General features: G+C 43.3%; 1 protein-coding gene and 1 pseudogene across 1 annotated transcript in view; both read right to left on the reverse strand.

Moving 5' to 3' along the window:
* The window catches only part of LOC124804668 (semaphorin-2A-like), a 1059692-nt gene that overhangs the window by 405729 nt on the left and 632743 nt on the right, over positions 1-21220 (reverse strand). The gene's annotated exons all lie outside the window — the stretch shown is intronic.
* Positions 18877-18993, reverse strand: LOC124709465 (annotated as a pseudogene).

Genomic DNA, 21220 nt, shown 5'->3' on the forward strand with positions numbered 1-21220 from the left:
TTTTTTCTTTTTTTTAATGTCTTCCTCCTGGCATCCTCTTCTGACATATTAATTTCTTCAGTTTCGCCGCAATTAAACAGTTTTGTAATATTTAAACGCCGGTCTAGGTTGAAAATTCATAACCAGATCCAGTTTCACTTTTGCTTACTCTAGAGCCGAGCGTGTTTTAATATCGGATCTGTCGTAAAACGCTGTTTTTAACTCCCTCGTCCCAGGCAGCCTTCTACAACACGGTAGCGAAACGAGACAACTAAATCTGGCCTCTGGGTGTATATGGCGCCGTCTATATTACATTTCAAGGCAAAGAAGCTTTGTTAACGTAATACATTGTTCCCCATTTTATGACGTTGCGACACTGCTCACACTCTACTACACAACCCTCCGCCCTCCACGTTGCCACACAAACACCCACTACGGCCGCCCCCGCTGCCTCCATCTCCCCCAACGCCCCTGAACCCCGCCCCCACAGGTCGCAGGGCACGGCCAGGGTCTGAGCCGCAGTGAAGAGGGACGAGGCAAAAAAATTATATGAGAATATTACTTGGCAATTTATTTCAGGGACGGCGGCGAGTACGGGCGAGGTTGGCAATGCAGAAGAGATTAATTGTGCTCCTTTCTGCCTGTCGGGCCTCCCCCAGCGCACTCTCCTCGCGGCCGCGCCTCTGCATCATCCTCTTCCTTTCCTTCGCTCCTTTTTTAATGGCAAGATGTTACTTAATCCAGCTCGCCCGACGCAGGACACGCTCGACGTGCCCGACTCCCCTCTGGGGAAAAGAGCGCCGGGGCCCGACCCGATCAGAGGTCGTCGGTCCTCTTTGGTGACGAGGCAGCAGATTGGTTCACCGCTGCAGATGTCTTTGGCTTTGGGCTTCTCGCTCGCATGCCCCCCCAGCTATTGCCGTCTTCCTTCCCCTAGACCCCCGCACACAAGGTTCGTTATCCTGTGCAGTACTCATTCACGTATGAGATCAGCCACCATGTCACATTCAAACAAATCACTAAGTTGAAATGTTCGCTGACGTACTTCATTTGCCAGGACTCTCAACGCAGACTAATCCGAAATTATTATTTTATTTATTTATTTATTGTTCCGTGGGACCAAACTAAGGAGAAGTCTCCATGCTCATGGGACGGGTCAATACATGAAATTATAACACGATAGTAGAAACAGATAAAATGAAATATAAGACACATATTCAGGCGACAATTGGTAAGTTTAAATAAAGAAAATCAACAATGTAACACTGGAATTTGCTTAATTTTTCAGCTTTTCCAGGAGCTCCTCGACAGAATAGAAGGAGTGAGTCATGAGGAAACTCTTCAGTTTAGACTTAAAAGCGTTTGGGCTACTGCTATGATTTTTGAGTTCTTGTGGTAGCTTATTGAAAATGGATACAGCAGAATACTGCACTCCTTTCTCCACAAGAGTCAAGGAAGTGCATTCCACATGCAGATTTGATTTTTGCCTAGTATTAACTGAGTGAAAGCTGCTAACTCTGGGAATACAATGTCATTACGTAAAGTAAGTTATTTATATCATTGCATCCTATGAAACGTACCGGCGGAGTAAATCATGACATACAAGTGGTACAGATATAAATAGCAAGCTGTGAGAACTCAGTTTCTCCCGGCGTATACAATTTTCAAATGACTTACGGGAATGCAGCCGGGAGATTATTAATTTTCCTTATCGATAACTTCTGACCTCGGTTGTGTGTGTGTGTGTGTGTGTGTGTGTGTGTGTGTGTGTGTGTGATAGAGAGAGAGAGAGAGAGAGAGAGAGAGAGAGAGAGAGTGCCTTGTGTGTGTTTTATCTTTACGGAAATTCTCTCAAAACCGAGGTGGCTTGCAAAGCGCTTTGTTTCCGCTGTTTTGCTTTGAAAATGGCTGGATGTGCTCCTGTAGAAATATGGGTGGTTGTCGACGAAGTCACCCGGCTGCATTCCTATAAATTATTTGAAAAAAGCAAACTGATAAAAACAGACATCAAAGATGACGCAATACAACATAGACAAAAGCACCTTGAAATAAAAAAACTGAAATTACACGAAGTTGTTAAGTTTAGGTGTGTTAGTTCCCGTCTCTCCTTTTGCTTTCATTGTTGTTGTTGTGGTCTTCAGTCCTGAGACTGGTTTGATGCAGCTCTCCATGTTACTCTATCCTGTGCAAGCTTCTTCATTTCCCATCTCCCATCTCACGGTACACTGGTGAAATGGTCGTACGGGAAAATCCCCACTTCATCGCTGCTTCGGAGACGCTGTGTCCCTTCGCTCGTACGCCGACTTGTAACACCGCGTTCAAACTCACTTAAATCTTGATAACCTGCCATTGTAGTAGCAGCAATCGATCTAAAAACTGCGCCAAACACTTGTTGTCATATAGACGTTGCTGAACGCACAGCCGTATTCTGCCTGTTCACATGTCTATGTATTTGAATTCACATACCGATACCAGTTTCTTTGGCGCTTCAGTGTTGATCCTCCCCAGTAATATGTGTATACCCTTGTGTACCTGACGTCACAGCTTCCTTAGCAAGAGCGTCAGGAATCTCGATGCCCAGGACGTAGTCGCGCGCTTTATTCGAATACATGAAGACTCTGCAGCCATTCATTTCCAGTTTGTTTAATTATGCTGTTATCTCGTGGTATACAAGGTAGATTTTATGCCCTCAATGAAAGTACTTAAGGAGCGTGAACATACATTTAGAGTCTGAGAAGATGAGAATGTTTCTCTCGGGTCCCGTATAACAGTACTTAACGGCTTCCAGAATCGCCGTAATCTCTGCCGTCATTACTGCCATTTCCTTAAGAAGCTTGTGCTTATATGCTACTTGTTAAAAAGTATCCCAGAAGGCCCATCCTGTTCCCTCCCGGTTATTTGAGCCGTCTGTGTATAGTATCCTGGATATGTGTCAGCAAGCTCGCCGCAGTTCTCTTGCGACACAGATAACAAGTGCATTACTGTGTGCGAGTAAAGTGGTGAAGCAACTGGAAACGTACTCCAAGTTGAAATACGCGGAAAAGCACTATTCATGTGGTCAATTCGGCTTCAGAACCGGCAAATCCATAGATGATGCCATCAATCACATCCTACACGAAGTTAATACTACAGCACAAAATACACCACTGAAAAATGATTGACACTGCCGGGGCATTCGATAACCTCTAGTGACCCGCAATGTTCCATTAGTTAAGACGTCTTTAGGTACCTCAGACACTGTACAACAGCTTCCTAGGCTACTGTAAAAGCCGAGTAGTTCACGGGTAGAACGACAGCCGAAAAGTAATTAAAATAATTACCAAACGCTGTCCTGAAGGGTCGATCTGCGGCCCCATCTTTTGGGACTTAATAATCGAAACCTTCATATAACTTCTAGATGAAGATGACAAATCAGGAGCAATTGTTGCCTACGCCGATGACCTGTTGGTTGTAGTCACTACAAACAACAGAGCCCAGCTAGAAGAAAAAGCCAGTGAAATACTTTAAACAATTACACAACGGTGTCGCTACAACAAACTCAGTATAGCCGAAACCAAACTACAATACACATTACTGAAAGCATCATCCCAGAGGAATCCTTCACTTAAAATAGGGAACAAAATGTTCAAATGTGTTGTGAAATCTTATGGGATTTAACTGCTAAAGGTCATCAGTCCCTAAGCTTACACATTACTTAATCTAAATTATCCTAAGGACAAACACACACACCCATGCCCGAGGGAGTACTCGAACCTCCGCCGGGACCAGCCGCACAGTCCAGGGCTGCAGCATCCCGGACCGCTCGGCTAATCCCGCGCGGCTAAATAGGGAACACAAACATCAAATGAGCACATGTAACACGCTATCTTGGGGTATACAAAGATGAGAAACTGAATTTCCACAAACACATAAGGCTTACAGCAGACAAAACAGACAAAATGCAACATCAGCTCGTGAGACTAAACTCAAAATAGTACGGGCTACTTCTATCAGTGATACGGACATACCACTGTGCGCTGTCCTAATCAGTACTTAGCTTCACAAGTAGCACTTGAGTACGCAGTCTCAACCTGGTCAATAACAAAGCAATAGTCACGAGGGCAGAGAAGTGTCCCGCTTCGGCTATCAGAAGCCTTCGACACCACTTCAGTGAACTATGTGCAGTGCTCTGAATATGCCCCATAGATATCTCGATAACATACAGAGCTTCAAGGTACTGGTTGAAGATGGGGGAACTAGACAAGGTATTCACAATAACCGGTGTACCGATACAGACGACACCTCACCTTAAAATTTGGCATTTAGATACATGATAAGGAGACGGGGATGTAAGTGATAGGGGACATAGACTGCACGACTTCCTCCCTAAGCCGTTAGAATGAAACTTGTCCATCCCAGCCGCGATACGGTACATTTCTGGACACGGACCTTATCCCACGCACCTAAACCGCGAGTGTCTGTGAGAAAGAACTACATTCACATGCTGGGTAGGCGGTTCCCCGGAACACGCTGTCCTCTTCTGTGTGCACTACGCGAACAACAGATATACACTATACTTAAGACTACACAGAAATAGACATCAGACACACACAGCAATAAGAGACAGAGAACAATGGGCAAAATTAAATGCATTAGCAGACAGTATTTCGAAAACAATACATGAAGAGTATCTGAGGACACGACGTAACAGACGTGCTCGTATGCAACGTAACAACAACCTCCAGACGGTGGGCAGCGACACCCACAGTGATAGCGACGATAGTGACTCTGAAGAGGCACAGGAGGAGGAGGAAGATGAGAGGTAACAATAAATAAAACACCTATAATCGTGAATCAGACATAACGTGCAAAAATGCACTAACAAACTGTGCACGTCAATCAAATAATAGTTATGATTAGCGAATGCAAGAGTAAATGTAGTGTAAGCTGCTGGCAATCTAGGCAAGAAAGCACCCAATGTTGTACATGGATGAATACTTAATGTTAATACATAGGAATAGGAATACCATTTCTCTGCTACTAACTATAAACTATCTGGCGCTCAACAGCTCGTAGAAGCCATTCCGAGATATTCGCCGCTAGACACAGTCGGTGCTGTACTAACAACTCTCTCGTGTATCCTATCATCCTTCTACATTCTTCTTAAAACATGAAAATTTTATTTATACTTCAACCTCAGATTATTGCCATTTAAAAAAAGTATTACTCTGTGTGAAATGCTGCAGAGAAAAACAAAACAAAAAACTACAAAGACACGAGAAATTAAAAATGTAATATGTTTGACCTGTTTTGAAATATCGGATAACAGCCATTTAAATTTGCAATCAATAAATAAACACTCCCAACTGAAACTTCCTGGCAGATTAAAACTGTGTGCCCGACCGAGACTCGAACTCGGGACCTTTGCCTTTCGTGGGCAAGTGCTCTACCATCTGAGCTACCGAAGCACGACTCACGCCCGGTACTCACAGCTTTACTTCTGCCAGTATCTCGTCTCCTACCTTCCAAACTTTACAGAAGTTCTCCTGCGAACCTTGCAGAATTAGCACTCCCGAAAGAAAGGATACAGCGGGGACATGGCTTATCCACAGCCTAGGGGATGTTTCCAGAATGAGATTTTCACTCTGCAGCGGAGTGTGCGCTGATATGAAACTTCCTGGCAGATTAAAACTGTGTGCCCGACCTGGCAGAAGTAAAGCTGTGAGTACCGGGCGTGAGTCGTGTTTTGGTAGCTCAGATGGTAGAGCACTTGCCCGCGAAAGGCAGAGGTCCCGAGTTCGAGTGAAAATCTCATTCTGTAAACCCTCACATCACTGCACAGCGTCATAAAGTACAAGAGCTGTGGAAAATTCACCAGTGGCACTGTTGGGCTGCACGACAATGAAGCAACTCACACGGCGTGCACAACAGAACCTTCGCCGCAACATTGTCGATGGTAAGCTTGGAAGAAACTGCTATGCAGTCCAGATCTTGAACAGTCGGTTTTCCGTAATTTCGGCAAGCTGAAAGAGCATCCGGGGGAAAAGGAATTTTGCAACGATGAGGACGTTCACACAGCTGTTCTCGGATGGCTCTGCGACCAGAGAGTGGGTTTCTATCGTCGAGGGATTGCACGATTGCTAGAATATAATTGCGTAGGTTTCCACGGCCTGAGTCAGTTGAGATAAAAGTTATCTGAGTATCGCACTGCGTCATACTGTTTAACCGACCACTGTGTATCACCGTGCTCTGTTCTGTCTGGCTGTGAGTCTTACTTTTTCGGCCTGTCTTTCTTGGCTGCTCATTGGAGTCTGCCTCGACCATGGATTTTTTAACACGCTTTTATTAGGTCGCTATCTTGTATGTGCTATCAAATTTTGCAATTCATTGTAAACTAACTCCCTATTGAGATAGAGACATGAAATTTTAAATATAGCGAATTGTCGAGAACATAACATGGTGCAAGATGTTCGTAATTCTGAAAAAAAAGAAGTAAAGTATAAGGAAAGATGAGTGATATACTATATGCTCAAGAATCAAGACGGAACTATAGGATTGAAAGACTAATAACGAACTGCTCTAATTAAGAATAGCCGGCCACGGTGGCCGACCGGTTATAGGCGCTTCAGTCCGGAACCGCGCTGCTGCTACGGTCGCAGGTTCGAATCCTGCTTCGGGCATGGATGTGTGTGATGTCATTAGGTTAGTTAGGTTTAAGTAGTTCCACGTTCTAGGGGACTAATGACCTCAGATGTTAAGTCCCATCATGCTCAGAGCCATTTGAACCAATTAAGAACAGTGTAAGACAAGGATTTAGAAGGATTTAGCCTTTCGCCTATATTGTTCATTATCTACATCGAAGAAGCAGTCACGGAAGTAAAAGACAGGCTACATCTACATCCACATCTATGGATACTCTGCAAATCACATTTAAGTGCCTAGCAGAGGGTTCATCGAACCACCATCACAATTCTGTATTATTCCAATCTCGTATAGCGAGCGGAAAGAACGAACACCTATATCTTTGTCAACAAAATATTTTCGCATTCTGAGGATGAAGTGGCTGATTGGAATTTCGTGAAAACTACAATGGCAGCTTGAAGTGACAACTGTAAACAACAGATGTTCGACCAATCTGTTGTAAGCAGATAACGTTATGTAATGGATTTGTGGCCGTAGTGAGTCAGCGTCGTTGTGTCACAAATTGCAATCAAGCAACATCTCTAAATCAAGTGTTCAAGAGGTTTTCCAGAGTGTTCTGAAGAAGAGAAGGGTATGAGCAAAGTTTGTCTCCAACAAAAACTGCGACAAGCGGACGCCTGTCTCGACTTAGATCAAATGCTAAAGGCGGACAATTATTTTCTGAAAAAAATCGTTATCAAGCCGCATCTACCACAAAATGAAGGAAGTGCAGAAATTTATATGAAGGGTCAACACTTTGACGACATGAACGATATTAAAGCGAATGTGGACAGAGAATTGAACAGCATCCCAAAGAAGGACATTCATGGCAGTTTTACAGGGCTGTATAAGCGTTCAGTGCGTTGAAGTCAAGCAGGAAAAGACTACACAGAAAACCTGAAGCATCAAGACCCACTTGTTAACTTTTCTCTATTTTTTATTAATTAAGTCTCGATAGTATTTGGACTGACGGGTGTATGGGTATTATACTGCCAAAATAAAGACGCGAGTAAACAACAGTGAATTAAGGACATAATCATGGTCAACATAGGTCCTGAAACCGATAGTTTCCTCGATACGATGCATTACGAATGTGTACATGAACGGAGTCCCCGAGGACCCAAATTGCAGATATGCAACTTGAGGACAAACACATAACAACAGATGTTTCACATGGCCATCGCATGTGAAGGAAAGCTTCAGCACAAATCCTCATTTATGACCTTACACATTCAAAAATCCCAGGCGTGTTTCGAATGCATTAATCCATCCACAATTTGTTCCTGCAATTCATCGATCCTATCAACAGGGCCGGAATACACCAAAGCTTTTAAATATGCCCACTCAAAAAGAATCCAAGCGTAGCCATAGACATTAACAGTGTTGTAACACTGGCATGACAGCACTTGTGCATACGTCGTTTCGGGGAAGCCATTGGTTTTATGACCAATGTGCATTGGGATTATTGGCTTGTTTCATTGTCCTCTAATCGCCCCTTTCGTTCGTAGCTGTAATAGTCAAACACCCGGTACATATACAGAAACTACTGAAACGTCCCCTTAGAAAAATTATACATGACTGTGCTTAAACTGACACAATATGTTTTTGCGCAACGGAATCTGACTTTCAATAATCCCTACAAAAGAATGGCCCTGGCTAACATTAACCTATACGTTTCACAAATCACTTACCTCACAAAAATCTTCGTTACTCAAACTACTGCAATACAGCGAGCGCCAATACTGCTAGCTAAATAAAAGATTCAAACTACTGAAGGCACTAACTACTGATAGGCATAGTTAGCAAATGAAAGATTTTGATAGAGAACAAACAATGTATTTACCTTAATAGTGTTCAAAAGTCATTATATATATATATATATATATATATATATCAGTTCATGATATCCAGTCTTACAAATGTACTGTTTCTAATGGACACACGTCCAGATCATCCGCTCTCAAAAATCCGCATCTCACTTCCCAACATCTACCACTGCTGGCGGCTCACCTCCAACTGCGCAACGCTACGAGCTGTTAAACAGCCAACTGCCCAACACTACAATGGCCAACAACAATGCAAACCAGCCACAGACTGCACACAGCACAGCCAGTGATTTTCATACAGAGCGCAACGTGGCGTTACCAATAAAAAAACCTAAACAGCCTACTTACACTACGAGTATTAGAAATAGACTCAGTGTTAAAAATTACAACGTTGCAAAATGCAAGGTATGAGTAGAATCGGAAGTCATTGTGATGTGTACTGTACACGTGTACAACGACTACGTGGATGGAGTCCTTTGTCAGTAGATTTCTTGGAGCGTTTGGAACCGCTTTCCAGTCGGGACAACAGGTGAATTCTCAAGATCGTTCTTTGTAGAAACCTTGACCGAGGCCTCTTCTCCCTAACGCCACGTGTAGTGCTGCTACTGCAGTGGTTACTGTGACAGACTATGAAGGACTCATATCAGATGTCAAATTCAGTTGTTGATCCAGACTTGCTAACCTGGTTTGCAAATACCTGCAGCAGACAGCTATTATATTCGACAAGAATCTCACTTTCAAAGAAGCAGGTTTGTCATTCAGGGAGCTTTTCACATTGCATCCATTCTAGTAAATCTAATACCCGTGTTGCACCGTAAAAGACCGTTGTCAAATATCTTTAATAAAAGAGGTTTAATAAAGTCTTCGACTTTGTACTCATGTACTTTTGTAACATTTTTGTAAAAGTTATTGAGTTATAAATAGATTGACAGCGTCATACTGGCGTTAGAGAGATACTCCGGATGAGCTTTCATGCTCGTGTAGCTAGAAAGCATCTGCGTTAATTTAAATAAAGCCGTTATATTCGTTATATTAGAACTCAAAATATTCATCATCAGTTCTAAGACTCTGAGAGCTGTTCATTACATGTCGGCCTCACTATCAACATGATAATAGCACTCTTTCATGATCAAAAAGCATTAAAAATATTTCGCTTCTTACAGCTGGATACTAAATCGTTTCCTGCGTGCGTAAATTAACGACACATTGTTGAATAGTATTCAAACGGTGTATTATTATATTATGGTATAATGTACATCACCACAGTGGCTGCTAGTGTTACAAACATATGTCGTATAAATTACAGGATTACTCAAAACGTAAGAATGTCTTTGTCAACTTCTAATTACAGTAAGAGAAATTTCAGCAGTCGATTACATTTTTCGTCCGGTTATTATCAGTATATCATAAAAGAGATGGCAATAACAACCACACCATTCACCATCCCGGTCTAGTGCTGAACAAATCTGAAATGTGTAAAGAAGTATAACACAGGGCAACTGTGATAAAATGTTCAGTTGTATAAGGAATTAATGTTAAATGTCAAGGCGACAGACAGGGTTCGAAATGAAGAAGAACGTCTCAGATTATCAGTCGAGTGGTGGCATCTTATTGTCACAATGTTTCGACGCATTTGCGGCCGGTAATGGTGTTGAGGGTCGAGGGGGAGGGGGACGTCCGGACGTCGAATCCTGCTGCTGCCTGCTTGTTTCTTGTTTCACCTGCTTTGCTGTCTCCGTCGCTTCAACACCTGAAAGTTTCTGAGATATTCTTGTTAACGCGACACCAAATTCAGAACGCAGTTGTCTCGGTTGACAAGAATGTCATGTTCTCGACACAGCACCTATCGTTGACAGTAGGAAACTCGTCGAAACGTTGAAACAACAGGACGACACTATCCAACTGATAACCCGAGAAGATTTCATCAAAGAAATTCGCGGACAAGGTCTGCATTCTGGTACCTTCATTTTAAGACAAAATAATCTCCGCATTTTCTTACCCGCCAGGTTAGCCGAGCGCGCTAACGCGCTGCTTCCTGGACTCGGGTAGGTCCGTCGGCCCCGGATCGAACCGCCCGGCGGATTAACGACAAGGGCCGGTGTGCTAGCAAGCCTGGATGTGGTTTTTAGGCGGTTTTCCACATCCCCCTAGGTGAATACCGGGTTGGTCCCCACGTCCCACACTCCAGGCAAATGCTGGGATGGTTCCTCTGAAAGGGCACGGCCGACTTCCTTCCCCATCCTTCCCTATTCCGATGAGACCGATGACCACGCTGTCTGGTCTCCTTCCCCAAACCAACTAACCAACCAACCCACGTCCCACTTCAGTTACACGGCTCGCAGACATCTGAACGCTTTAGCACTATTCCATGGATTACACTAGTCACAGACAGTTGGGGTACACTAATTCTATCCCCGGGGGCTACGGGGTGGCAGCAGGAAGGGCATCCGGCCACCCCTTCAACTAACATTGCCACATCTGATGAACCATGCCGACCCTGAGTATCTGTGGGACAAATGGCACAAGCAAAAGAAAAGAAAAGAATCTCCGCATTTTCTTGTTAGTTCTTACTACACTGTCCAGACACATGAATGTGACCACCTGTCGAAACCCTGAACAACTACCTTTTACCGAGCGGCCCACTGCAAGATGTGCAGGAAAAGTCAGTGAGATTCTGTAAGGTACCAACAGGAATGTGGAGACATGCCGACTCAAGTCTGCTGCGCTGAGTTTCTCAGTTAACGATCCATGGCGCGAACAGTCCGATGGCGGTGATCCCACAGATTCTCGGTTGGATTTTAATCCGGGTACTTTGGTGGCCAGGTTAGTACGGTACTCTCTTCCTGGTGCACTTCGAACCACGCACGTACGCTGCGAGTTATGAGACACGTTGCACTGTTCGACTAGCAGGCGCCACCGTGCCGACGAAAAGCAAACTGCATGATAGACGTGGTCCCCAAGGATAGACGCATACTGTCGTTGAGCCAACGCGCCTACCAGAATGACGAGATCACCCAGGGAATGCCACGAACACATAACCAGACCATAACGGTTTCTCCTGTGTTTGTTTTCAGTTGTTTCACGCTGTTCACGCCAAAGACCACCTGTCCGATAGAGCATAAGGCCACCTGTCGCCATTCAGTAGACGTCCAATAGCGCAACTGGCGTGCAAATTCCAGCCTTCTTCGCCAATGAACAGCAGTCAACATGGATGCGTGAACCGGGCCCCTGCTGCAAAGGTCCATACGCAACAACGTTCGGTGAACGGTCGTTGAGGATTGTTGGTAACCCCTTAGTGCCTCTGGGTGATGAGTTGCTCAACAGCTGCACGTCTATTCGGCCGTACCAATCTCCCAGCCGTCGTTCACCCCCGTCATCTATGACCCGAGGAATTCCACAGTGGCCTATGCGCTGGTTTTGGATAGCACTATTTTGCCATGCACAGTGTATTCTAACCACGGCGTCACTAGAATACTTATACACTGAGGCGTTTCAGAAATGCTTCCACCCACGGCCCGAAAGCCAATGATCACGGCATTTTAGACGTCAGATAAATCATTTCCGCATTACGACGGCGACTGAACTACATTACTGGCCATTAAAATTGCTACACCACGAAGATGACGTGCGACACACGCGAAATTTAACCAACAGGAAGAAGATGCTGTGATATGCAAATGATTAGCTTTTCAGAGCATTCACACAAGGTTAACGCCGGTGGCGACACCTACAACGTGTTGACATGAGGAAAGTTTCAACCGATTTCTCATACACAAACAGCAGTTGACCGGCGTTGCCTGATGAAACGTTGTTGTGATGCCTCGTCTAAGGAGGAGGAATGCGTACCATCACGTTTCCGACTTTGATAAAGGTCGGATTGTAGCCTATCGCGATTGCGGTTTATCGTATCGCGACATTGCTGCTCGCGTTGGTCGAGATCCAATGAATCTTAGCAGAATATGGAATCGGTGGGTTCAGGAGGGTAACACGGAACGCCGTGCTGGATCCCAACGGCCTCGTATCACTAGCAATCGAGATGACAGGCATCTTATCCGCATGGCTGTAACGGATCGTGCAGGCACGTCTCGATCGCTAAGTCAACAGGTGGGGACGTTTGCAAGACAACAGCTATCTGCACGAACAGTTCGACGACGTTTGCAGCAGCGTGGACTATCAGCTCGGAGACCGTGGCTGCGGTTACCCTTGACGCTGCATCACAGGTAGTAGCGCCTGCGATGGTGTACTCAATGACGAACTTGGGTGCACGAATGGGAAGACGTCATTTTTTCGGATGAATCGAGGTTCTGTTTACACCATCATGATGGTCTCATCCGTGTTTGGCGATATCGCGGTGAACGCACATTGAAAGCCTGTATTCGTCATCGCCATACTGGCGTATCATACGGGGTGGTGGTATGGGGTGCCATTGGTTACACGTCTCGGTCACCTCTTGTTCGCATTGTCGGTACATTGAACAGTGGACGTTACATTTCAGATGTGTTACGACCCGCGGCTCTACCCTACACTCGATCCCTGCGAAACCCTACATTTCAGCAGGATAATTCACGACCGCATGTTGCAGATCCTGTACGGGCCTTTCTGGATACAGAAAATGTTCGACTGCTGCCCTGGCCAGCACATCCTCCAGATCTCTCACCAATCGAAAACGTCTTCTCAGTGGTGGCCGAGCAACTGGCTCGGCACAACACGCCAGTCACTACTCTTGATGAACTGTGGTATCGTGTTGAAGCTGCATGGGCAGCTGTACCTGTACACGCCATCCAAGCTCAGGCGTATCAAGGCCGTTATTACGGCCAGGGGTGGTTATTCTGGGTACTGATTTCCCAGGATCTATGCACCCAAATTGCGAGAAAATGTAATCACATGTCAGTTATAGTATAATATATTTGTCCAATGAATACTCGTTTATCATCTGCATTTCTTCTTGGTGTAGCAATTTCAATGGCCAGTAGTGTATTTTCAGTGTCCCCGGACGCGCTTCATATGCCCTCCACTGCTAGTGCTGCCACGTGCCGTCTGTGAGTGGTCATTGCACGTTGACGTCGAACATAGGTCGTGGTCACTTTCATGTGACTGGACCTTGGTTTGAATAAGTTGGCCGAATGTCATTACTCCGGATTGGAGCGGTTGATTTAGTAAAACCTGTTTTCAGCTTTTCTATGCCCTCAAAATACTTCTCTTTGACTCCTTTGCAGGATACGTAGTAGGAAAATATTGGAGGGTGAGTGACTGCGATAACGTTGAAATATAATGTTTGGCTTAAAAGCTGCTCGTCACTTCTAGTTACTGGTAGCTGTCTCTTAGCAGAGGAGCCGAAAGTCCTTTGATAGCAACAGTCTAGGCGGTTTCCGCAGTGTCTCAACGCTTTCGTTTTAACGTCGTAAAAAGAATACGAGAAAAATACTGTAGCTGAAATGTAGATCGAAAAGAAATACCGAAGGCTGACGTTTATGATACAGAGATTTACGATTTTTAGCACGAATAATTTAAGATCAGCTCATGAAATCACCTAGAAAAATTTAATCTTACCGAACAGTAGCTGCAGCAAATAGAAATTCATCAGGACGGAAAGAATGATAAACTCCTCCCAGCGACCAGATCACGGCATCCACATCAGTGTAATAACTGTTATGCCACACCATTCTCATCATCATTATCATCATCTTCACTTCAGAGATTTGGATGCTTTCAACTCTTGAATGATTTTGTGCCACACTACAAAGAACTCGAGGCTCTCCACAAGAATCATCCTAGCTGCAGAGTCATCCGCGGCATTCGTGTAATATCTTCTGTGATCTGATCGAAATAGGGGCGATATGACATAAAAATTACCATTTGTACGTTCCCTTATTTAATGTTCCATCACAGAATATGTAGTTCTGTACACTTCGTCAACCGATAATTATTCCTCCAGATAAAAACCGTAATTCACAGTTCAACACATGAATGGAAGGTACGTTGTAATTTTCTTGCATCAGATTGGTGCGGAAAACGAAAAACAATGTCTCTTTCTAACACACACGCACACTCACTCACGCGAGAGAAATTTGTTCGTCATCCAGTAACACCGGCGGCCGAGTTCTCTGCGTTCGCTCCCGTCAAAACTTATAAGACAATCTCAATTTCGACAGTGCGCCATTGATCAATACAGTCGCATGGTAATTGCATTCCTCCGTTCCAGATAAGGCTACGCCGAACTCCGGTGAAATTACGAGCTACCGATTCTGCTTGTCAAATCCCCTCTGTCTTCACGAGAGCGCTTGCAACGTTAATTGAAAAAGTTTTTTCACCTCCCAGAGTCAGAATTATTCTGCAATTACATACGTATTTCTAGTACAGTTTCTCTCGTAGAGCTAACGCGCAACTTTATTTCCGCATTTTCGTACGCATGTGTGCCTCGTCCCTTTCCACTCTCTCTCTCTCTCTCTCTCTCTCTCTCTCTCTCTGGCGCGCGCGCGCCCTTACGCGCGCACACACACACACACACACACACACACCACTGTAGCAACACATTGACGTGCTACAACGCTTCCATTTTTCTGTTTCGGATATCGGCCGTTCCTGTGAGTCCTAATCGAGTCTTGATTGTCCTGGCCGCTGCACAGCTGCCGAAGCCAATCTCGTCATTTCACGTTCATCGAAAAAAATCTACACTTCGTAAAATAATAACGGTGTCAGGATATCCCTTTACACTTCTTACAGCTGTGCTTCCAAATTTGCTTCTAAATACTCCGCAACAAAAAAGGTTTCTGGAATAATATTTTTTGTATGCAAGTTTCTGAGTTGATATTTTAGTCGAGATGCGTCGAAACCCCAGCTGTCTCAAATTCAGTTCACAGGTAGGAATGGGAAGGCTCTCTGAAAACAGACTAATGCAGTAAGATATCGGAAAGCACACCTCCATCCTGTCTCTTTAAATCACACTAAAATACTAATCATATTTTTGCCCACCATGTGGTGGACAGGGGGGGGGGGGGGAGTACGTGCAGGAGTCGTAGATCATACACATGTAGCGTCATGAAAATCCGCTTTATTTTTTTTCCTGTGTAGTTTTTCCGAGACACAAGTCTAATGTCACCAACGTTTAAAAGCTGGGCTTTCTCAGACTTACCGTTACTCTGTCCAGGCATTCAAATAATCCTGGGACAATGTGGTCGTGTTATTTGTGTACGCTCCATGATCCCCGTTGGTTTTAATTTTTATGGATCCACTTGACTGACCATACAAGGTCTTGTAAATATTCCGTTTCATAGACAAACTGCAGTTTACCAGTACCCTACCGATGAAATGAATCATGTCATTTCGTTTACAACGATGGAGCCTATTTGATCGTTCAACTTGGTAGCTGTATAAGATGTTACTCCAAGATATTTTCATGTGTTGACCGAATATATTTGTAGCTCATCACTGTAGCCAAACGTTGTACGTTCGTAAAGTGCATAACTGTATAACTTGTGGCGAATAGAAGAGTCATCAATCGAAAATACCTGGTTCGTTCTATATCATCACGATCAGATATGTCTTTCTAACTAAACTAGTATCAAAACATAAAAATCTTATAGAGGTGATAGGCACCGTCAAAAGATGTATTTCATGATAAAACTGTATCATAAACAAACAGAAACTAATCATAGTATACAGCCAGTATGTTGAAGGTGACCACACACTTTTGTGTTTGATATACTTGTTTGGCAAGACAGACCTGCCTGATGATGGTCATATAGTTCTTAATGGCAATAAAATAAACAGAAATGTTTGGTATCAAGGATTGTTTTAAATTATACGAATTTTAAATATCCTTCAATGTCATTAACATCTCATCAGCACAACTTTCCGTTTCTTTCATTAAAATCAACATGCCAATTTTTGTACTATCCATGTATTTTATTGAGCTCGACCTGCACTTAACTACAATATCTGTTGTATAAGACTCTTGCTTAGATTAACATAGAAGGCTGCGATGAAATTAATACTATCACGTAAGCCATTAACATAAAACCAGAAAGAAATACTGTGGCCTCATGCACTTCCCCGGGGAACACAAGCATGTATGTGGCTGACTCTTCATCTAATGTGTTGTGCGTCGATCTGCTTGTCGAGGAATTTTGCAAACGGGTATCAAAGTTTGAAACATCCCCTTAGAAAAATTAGTGAATTACTGTGCTGATTTTACTCAGACAGTTCTCTCTTTACTTATTCTGATCAACACTAAACTGACACACAATATTTTTAGCGCAGCGCAATCTGACTGTCAGTTTAGTGTTGATCAGAATAAGTAAAGAGAGAAATGTCTGAGTACGTTCAGTTCTGCTCAGCTGTTTGAAAATCAAATAACGTAAGAGGTTTATCAGCACAGTAATTCACTAATTTTTCTAAGGGGATGTTTCATATGGGATCGTCCGCTCTCAAAATTCTGCCATCTCTCTCCCCACATCCACCACTGCTGGAGGTTCACTTCCAACTGCGCAACGCTACGCGCTGTTCACATCCAACTGTCCAACACTACAATAGCGAATATTACAACAAAGCCAACCAACCACTGACTGCACACAGCACATCCAGTGATTTTCATACAGAGTGCTACGTGGCGTTACCAATATAAAAACCTAAACAGCCTACTTACAAGTTAGGTGAATGTTCCAAACTAAGGCATTTTCTTTAGTCCTCATTATAGTACTGAGCGAATGCCCTTTTCAGGTGCGACTCGACATTTTCGATGTGAAGAGATGTTGGCAATAAGTGAAATTCATGTTAGACGCTAGAAGGAAATCGTGGATCCTGTACAAAATGAATTCAGGAACTATCAAGTCATAAACTAAAATTTATAGTCGATCTGAGGTCTGTGTGGTTTTCTCTACGCTTAGAATTGTTTCTGAGACTCTTGTAGAAAAGGTTTTTTAAAGACTGTAGGCTGCAATATAAACTTCCGAGCGTAAACTCCTGTTATGTTCATACATAGAGCATTTGGAGCTTTTAGCGAACGTATATATGCACAGTAAAGGGTGCTATTCACGCAATAAAAGATCGACATCTCTGACTACGCCGGCCGGAGTGGCCGTGCGGATCTAGACGCTACACTCTGGTACCGCGAGACCACTACGGTCGCAGGTTCGAATACTGCCTCGGGCATGGATGTGTGTGATGTCCTTAGGTTAGGTTTAAGTAGTTCTAAGTTCTAGGGGACTGATGACCTCAGAAGTTAAGTCCCATAGTGCGCAGAGCCTTTTGAACTCTGACTGCCAAACACTTCGTTGAAGATGGTTTTACGAGTTTCTTCTTAGAAGCTTAATACACTGTGTGTTGTTCGGTGGTCCATTATAGGACTCCATCTTGGACTGCTGTAGATTGCAGCCGTCTTTATGCAGCGCCCCGTATTGGAGCACTTGTTGATCTGTGAAACCAGGACGTCTACAGGGCTTCGTGGCCTGCATACTGCTGGCAGCAGCAGTTTCCTCCTACTGCCAGAGGAAGGAGTTCCTCTGTTCATATGGAGCATAAGTCGTAGTAGAACGAAGTGCACGTCCCTAAAGTGATTATAAGCATCATTAGGGAGGATAAGAAAATAAATTTTGCTTGTAATTCAGCTTTTGATAAGTCATCGTCTACTGAAATCCACAAATCACTGAGAGCACGGTACGGTTCATTCTATCACGGCAAATTACTGTCTGGTGTAGCTAATGTTGATTTTTTAGCGTCTTCAAGCTGTACGCTGGTGCTGCTAGGAATCAGAACAGTTGCATTTCCGACTTCGTTGCTTTAAATATCGTTTCATGCAATTGTGAGAATGCTTCATCTATTCTGAATTTAGTTTTTTAATTAAAAATCTCTTTTGTCTGAAAGAAACAAATCTCCCACTTTTCATTTCGTGCGAGTTTTAATTCTGCAACGTTTCCCAGTCGATTTTGTCAAATGTATCTGCTTAAGAAGTCATATTTTTACATGAGGTAAATCACCTCTGAGCATTATAAGGAGCTGATTGCATTATCAATATTTTTCATGATCATATTGAGATCTCACCATGAAGCACTCACATTTGATTCACAAATGCTACTGAGTAAAATGTCGTCACCTACTTATCAACGTTCAGTACGCTACAGACCAGACTAGCGAAAAGTACGAAACAGCTGTTTTTTTTTAAAATCTATTTGAAGTGACATTGATTCTGTCTCCGTCTGAATAAGTAAAAAAGCACTCCGTCGTCAGGTCACAAGTGGCCCATCGGGACCATCCGACCGCCGTGTCATCCTCAAGTGAGGATGCGGATAGGAGGGGCGTGTGGTCAGCACACCGCTCTCCCGGTCGTTATGATGGTTTTCTTTGACCGGAGCCGCTACTATTCGGTCGAGTAGCTCCTCAGTTGGCATCACGAGGCTGAGTGCACCCCGAAAAATGGCAACAGCGCATGGCAGCTGGATGGTCACCCATCCAAGTGCCAGCCACGCCCGACAGCGCTTAACTTCGGTGATCTCACGGGAACCGTTGTATCCACTGCGGCAAGGCCGTTGCCTTTGTGAGTAAGTGGATGTCAAATAAAATAGTAAATAGAGATTAATTTTCCTGATGTTCTCAAAGTTGTGGATGGCAAACATGTTCGAATAGTCCATTTAATATCAACAGGTCTACATTCCTCAATTACAAAAATTATCATTGAATTGACCTGATGGCTGTTGCTGGCACTAAGAACAGAATTATTTATATAGGCGTTGGGAGCTATGGTACGTACTGCCACTAAGGCATTTTTAAATTTTCTTCATTGTAGATAGCGGAGAATACTCGTAAAATCCCTTGTGAGGAATGACTCTCAGAAACAAAAAGATCTGACTTTCTGTTATTGCTTTCACTGGTGACGCGTAATTTCATTTTGACACGCAGTTGCTTCGTTTGTTTTAGAGTCTCAAGTCTCATTACAAAATGATTCCCTTTATCCCTTGACCGTAAAGCATTGAGCTCAATACTTGATTCTGCAGTAGGTGTAATAAAAGCTTGCTTGGTTCTCCGCAATCACGCTTGTCACCGAAATGAACGTTCATATAATGATACAAAACAGTCGTGCATGTGTAAGATGTAATACCAATTGACGGAACAGTACTACGAGGGCACGCACCAAACAACATTGGAAATTTTATGGAAAACCCCTTTTTTACTCCAGTTGGTGCTCAGAAACGGCAAAAGGCTAAATTATCAATACTTCTACGTATTTTCATACGACGAGTGGGATTGAATGAGTTTTGTTACTTCAGTCCTTATACTTAATTTGATAAAAATACGCAACAGCTCAAATTTGCATTTAATCAGCATGTAAAAAGATCCCGTAGTTCATGGAAAGCGAGAGTGTGTAATTATTTTAATGACAAATATAAATTGCTGAAGAGTGCTGCAGCATGCATTGTAACATATTGTTGTGAACCGCATAGAAAATGAGATTAACAAGCAAGATGCTTGTTTTTCTGTTTCACGCCACTTCAGCGACTCACGTGTTATTTTTCATCCTGATTTTGTCGTATTTAACCTCACAAGGCTGAGTGGACCTCGTTGTAGACGTTTTCGCAGAAATATCTGTGCTGGTCACAGGCAGTCGAACACGGGACCCTCATGATAGTAACCAGTGACGCTTTCCACTAGACCACGGATGTAGCTAGCAAACAAGCCGGTAATTTGTGAAAGAGAAGTTGCTGACGGAGACTCCAAGATGACTGTATATGTCCAATTGTCAACTGAGGGAAAGCACTTCTCCCTTCCTTTATCCGTTTATTACGCAATACTGAAAGTAATCTTTCAACAGTTATCTATGATGCAGAGTAACCTAGTCCGCACTAATCCAGAAGAACATCCACTTTCACAAATGAATTTTTGAATTTCGTGGAAGAAAACACAGCAGAGCACATTGTACCAAATAAATATTCGTCTTTAGAAATATACAACTCACTTTAAATACTTTTAGACAAGTGGCGAAGAAACACGTGACAAGAATGAAAAACTCAGATTGCTAGTCTCGTCAAAATCCCCATCGTCCGTAATCATACTGTAAGGTAGTCGTGTCATTTTTTATTTTTGTATGTTATCGATGTGCATGTCAGAGAGAGAGCAAGCTACGTTACTGTTAAACAATCTTTGGTATTGTCATGGCACAATCTTTGTCTCTGCGGAGTCTGTCAAGACGCGAGGTATGTGGAAATTTTGATTAGGGTCAGATGATAGTTTTACTTCAGTTGCGCATTTAATATAAAGACAGGTTGTATTCAGACCATTTACAGTTCAGTTCAGACTAGATTCTGTTTAGTCAAAGTTTAGCATATAAGTTTAACTTAGAACGTATCACGGTTTTTGTACCAATTTCGCATTTTTTTTCTCTTACCCGCTTTCTCTAGCTGACCTTGATAGCTTGCAGCTGACGAAGTACACGTTGATTTAATGTTGATGTATTTAGGAGTAATGTTCCGATGTAACTCTCTGTTGAACCAAATATGTTGCGTGGCCGATAGCTTCTGTTTCAATAATTTTCTGTATATGTCGGTTAACTGTACTCGGTAGAATACATTATAACATTTGCTGAATTTTCCGCCGGTGCCTGGCAGAACGTGATAATAATATTAAAGAGGAAAAGACTTCCTAATGTTGTGCCAAATTCTATTCATTTTCTCAAGAACCGGGTGACAGAAGAAACATAGCTTCTGACACATTAATTCCACCAAGCTCCCAGCATCCACACAGCCACAAACGTGCAGCTTTCCATT

Source organism: Schistocerca piceifrons, chromosome 7 (genome assembly GCF_021461385.2).
Source record: "Schistocerca piceifrons isolate TAMUIC-IGC-003096 chromosome 7, iqSchPice1.1, whole genome shotgun sequence".
NCBI classification, from domain to species: domain Eukaryota; kingdom Metazoa; phylum Arthropoda; class Insecta; order Orthoptera; family Acrididae; genus Schistocerca; species Schistocerca piceifrons.